The sequence below is a fragment of the Octopus bimaculoides genome, chromosome 10, assembly GCF_046866305.1.
Source record: "Octopus bimaculoides isolate indiv1 chromosome 10, ASM4686630v1, whole genome shotgun sequence".
NCBI classification, from domain to species: domain Eukaryota; kingdom Metazoa; phylum Mollusca; class Cephalopoda; order Octopoda; family Octopodidae; genus Octopus; species Octopus bimaculoides.
Window position 1 is genome coordinate 88,937,337 of NC_142937.1, and position 5,000 is coordinate 88,942,336.

The following is a 5,000-nucleotide window of genomic DNA, read 5'->3' on the forward strand; positions in this document are numbered from 1 at the left end:
ATATATATATATACATATACATATATTATAATTTAGAACAAACAGTAAGTTGTCATTATATTACTCGGAGTTTCGAATGTTGTTGTTACTACTTATTATTCCTATTATTATTATTATTATTATTATTATTATTATTATTATTATTGTAAGTAACACACCTCCCACCGCCACTCACACTGATCATTTCAGTTGTCCACGCCCCTTCCCAAGAACCCTATTTTACTCTCTACATTCCTGTAGGTCAACCTACAAATAGTTTAAAGAACAGCCCACCGAAAATAACAACCTGATTTGATTCTTCTCATACACACAGAGAGACGGATAGACAGAGAGCCAAAAGGAAAATATTGCACAAGGTAACACTTATGAATTAAATGGAAACCAGACAGTAAGACAGAAACACAGATAGCAGACAGACACACACACACACACACACACACACTCACACACACACAAACCCAATTATACACAACGCATGCAGACATGCTCAACCCCTCATCAGTTGTCAACCAATATCACCACGATTTCGAAACCTTCCGACAATATAGTTCAATTTGACCGTGTACGGAACAAAATTTCCAGGAGCATAAATGAACGTCCATGATCGACGAAGAAAGATAGAAACATGAGACAATTTCGATAACAAGAAAAGATGAGGTCAGCAGACCAACGAAAGAAAAAAATGAAAATAAGCGAACACAGTATCAGAAAAAAATACTAAAACGACACAGAGAGATATTCGTATAATGCATATGCACGGTATCGATCAATCGATCAATCAATCTATCGATCAATCTATCGATCAATCGATCGATCGATCGATAGATAGATAGATAGATAGATAGATAGATAGATAGATAGATAGATAGATAGATAGATAGATAGGTTTATTGCTGTCTATTTTGACTCATTTAAAGACTGTAAGAAAGGATAGTTTAAAGCGAAAGATAGGAACAGAGATTCTACATTTTAGAGGTAGAGTGAATGTTGAATGTGATATAGCCTCTATGCATATATGTTATAAAGTGAGAGTGGAAGACAGAGTTAGTGTGTCTGTCTGTGACAGGGAGCTAGAGAGGAGAAAGACGAAATAAGAGGTATTTCTATCTATCTATCTATCTGTTTATCTATCAATCTGTTTATTTATCTATCTATCTATTTATCTATCTATACACACACAGACACAGACAGAAAGAGAGAGAGAGAGAAAGAGGGGAGGGAGAAAGAGAGTTATTGTATAACAAAATAGCAAGTTGGAAAATTTATTGGTATTATTTATGCACTATTACACATGTTTCATTTGCTAATAGGAATTACAGAGTTTTATGTTTGATAAAAATGTAAGGAATTTCCTGTTAGAAATTCTTCAGTCAGAGAAATTAAATAATACAAATCTTACATTTGGATGAAGCGTTTATATCTAGTTAGTAATCAGGAGCAATATCGATGGTTATTACCCTACATACTACTTAATATCTATCTATATAATGTATGCGCGCACACGTACACACACACACACACACACGCACACACACAAACACACACACACACACACACACACACATACACACACACACACACGTAAAGACATATGGTTTACCAGCTGCATATCTGTGGGGCGATGGTCATTTTTAGATTTCCTTGCACTCCTGTTGTTTTCAGATCAAAGATGTCTAATCACCTGAAAAAATGAAATAACTGTTGTTAGAGAATTGGTTCACAACATATTTATTAATATATTTGGATTAGTTTAAATATCATAACATCGTGAAATCAGGGAGTGTTTTTGTGGATAACCTGTATATATATATATATATATATATATGTATATAAGCACACACACATAAATATATGTATGTATGCAATGTGTGTGTGTGACAGAAGTAGCTTTTGTACGAATATTACTTAAAACATCCAACTTAGCCTGGATGTATTGTTTATAACGCCGTTGACTGCGGTGAATGCCCCGAAAAATCATTTCGTGTAGACGACAAACGCTAAAAGGCATCGAAATTCTATCAGTTGAGTAAATTTTGTCAACGTCGGTGGATGATACTACTGTTTTTACAGATCATCAGCATTAGGAAGTCAAGCACCTGGCTGAATTTCGATGATTCTATCATTTGTCGTCGGCTTGAAATGATTTTATCAGATTGTTCACCGCAGTCTATGGCGTAACGCATCCAGCTTAAGTTAGATGCGCTAATCAATCTTTTCCAGTTTTTTGTCACCATCGTGTGCATCATCGGGTATGGCAATATCTAAAATCTTGGTTTCCTTCTTCCTTTTATTAATCACTTAGTCGCACTGGATTGTAAAATCCCACAAGATATTACATTTAATAGTTTATGTTTGTATCGTTTCCGTGCTCTTTCAAGACCATACTTCTAACACAAATTATCGTGGCTCCTTTTGTATTCCTCTTGGGCCAGTTTGCTACACTCACTCACAATATGTGAGATTGTTCGTTTTTGTTGCCACACAACCTACAAAGAGGTGATTCAGTGCTCTTATCTATGGAACTTGGAGTATAATTAGTTCTCAGAGCTTGTTACTAGGCGCTTCATATCAATGCTTCAATACATCCTGATCCACAGTATGTCGAAAAATTACAGAATTACTGAAGAAACATTTCCAGTGATGGCTGCTGAAAAAAGCACAATAGTAAAGTGGGCACGAACTTAATATAGTGAACCACCAAAATTTATTCAATAAAAATTGCTGCCACGATAAGGAGACAACGCATTACCTTAAAAAGAGTAATTCTTATTGAGAAAAGTTTGGGAGAGAACTCTGGAAGTTAAAATATTCAAAACGTATTTTAAAAAATGCAGCAAATTTCAGTGGTGCAGCTGGTTTTGAAAATGCAATGACAACCAAAACTAACAAGTTTAATTACTGATCGTACTTTTCTGTTTTGTTTACCTTTCATACGCTCGTACACCCACGTACGTACACATGCACACACACACACACACACACACACACACACACGCACGTTCACACTCTCACACAAGACAACACATGTGTGCGGACGCACACACTCACACACACACTTCCTCAACTGCTTTGTTTATTTAACTAGCTAACATGCCTATCGAGTTGAACTTTTGTCCATCCAACATCTGAACAACTAACCAATTGCAGTTGCCACAATCTCCACGCCTTATCTCTCTCCCTTTCCCATTTTAAAGATGAGCTGTTGGTAATTCAGCCTTTCTCGTGTTTTTTCTTGGATGTTTTTCTTACTTTGACAGACCACATCAATAATCCATATCTTGCTGTTGGTCGATATTCTCAAAAATTACTTCTGGCCGCCTGACAGTGATGGATTTAGGCGTGTGCAACTAAAACTCCAAACAGTTTCTTTTCCTCGTTCTCCAACCTGATATGTCTTTCAATATCCCGTTTAATTTTACAACGAATGTTTTCCAACCACTCCGCTTTGTTTTGTCTAAACTAACCACTTGGACAACCAATGCCTTGTTAATCAAATCTTTAACCAGCAATATTTTGTGTCCAGGGAGCAAATGATTAACTTCTTTTCTCTTTATCTTACACATCCTGTACATTTCTGATAGCTTTTCCGCCCCTTTCAGTTGTTTCCGCGCTCTTGTTTACACCAAAATATCTGCATTTTATTGCTGGAAGAAGTTTTACTGGAATGTAAATTATAAATTAATCATTCATAGTTTATTTTAATGTTGGTTTCAAATTTTGGCACAGGGTCAGCTATTTCGTGGGGAGGTGGAAAGTCGATTACATTGACCCCCAGTGCTCAACTCTTCCTTATATTATTGACCCCCGACGAGATGAAAGGTAAAGTCGAGCTCGGCGGCGTTTGAACTCAAAACGTCAAGTCGGAAGAAACGCAACCAAGCATTGTGTCCGGTGTGCTGATATGGGCAATATTAAGAACAGGGATTACAGGGAATCGTGATACACAACTTCTGAGTGTAATTTCCTTTGTGTAGTGTCATCGTTTCTCAGAGATTATCATAGGAAATGGCTGTCATGTGGAGAAGAGGTAGCACAGGAGTCAAGCCTTATGGGTAAACGCCTCAAAAGATTTCTTTGTTATCTGACAAATAATCTCAAATGCCCTTATCCATCAGGACTTCGACAGATCCATCTGAAGTCATTGTCCTTCAGTTGGGCGACTTAATGAGTTCAAAATAGTGATTAATAGCAACTCATTAAACCGAATGAAAAAGACGAATAAATCACTGATCAGTTCTTCGTTTTCTACACAAAAATAGATGGAAGCCTGTTGTTAATAATTACTTCCTTTATCTGCTTGAGCTAACAAAGGAATCACTATAATGTAGCTTGACCTGCTACAAATAGCAGGTCAATAGAAATTTCCCAAATCATATGTCACTGTCCTCAAAAAAAAAAAAAAAAAGGAAAAAGAACATGGCGTGAACGTTACTTTTGTTTATTGTCGAATGAATATAAAGACTCTCATCTTACTTTTGTCAGCAGTCTGATAGTTTTCATTGTCGTTAGTTGGTCATATTTTTGTTCTATTCTTTTAGAGACCAACTGTATAAATGTTTACATAGTCGCTTTGTATTTGTTGATATTGTCCTTTTTGTTTTTTATTTATTTTTTTTATATTTTATATTTGAAGGGTTTGGAGGAAGGAGCTGTGCCCATCATCCCAAAAGACCCTCCGAGACCAATGAGATTGGTATCATTAACGTTCCGCTGAAGCTTCTTCAAATCGAAACCTGCATTGATGATATGAACAGGTGGTATGCAAAGATTTCTTGATTCTATGCTATATTAAACTTGGCTTCTCTCTCTCTCTCTCTCTCTCTCTCTCTATCTCTCTCTCTCTCTCTCTCTCTCTCTCTCTCTCTCTCTCTCTTTCTCTACTCCACTAACCGAGCTAACCAACTGCAGTAGCCATACATCGATATCAATAATACATTTCCACTGCAGTTGCAGCATCTTTGACCAAATGTATGTGTTACCCATCTCAAAATATTGTAAGA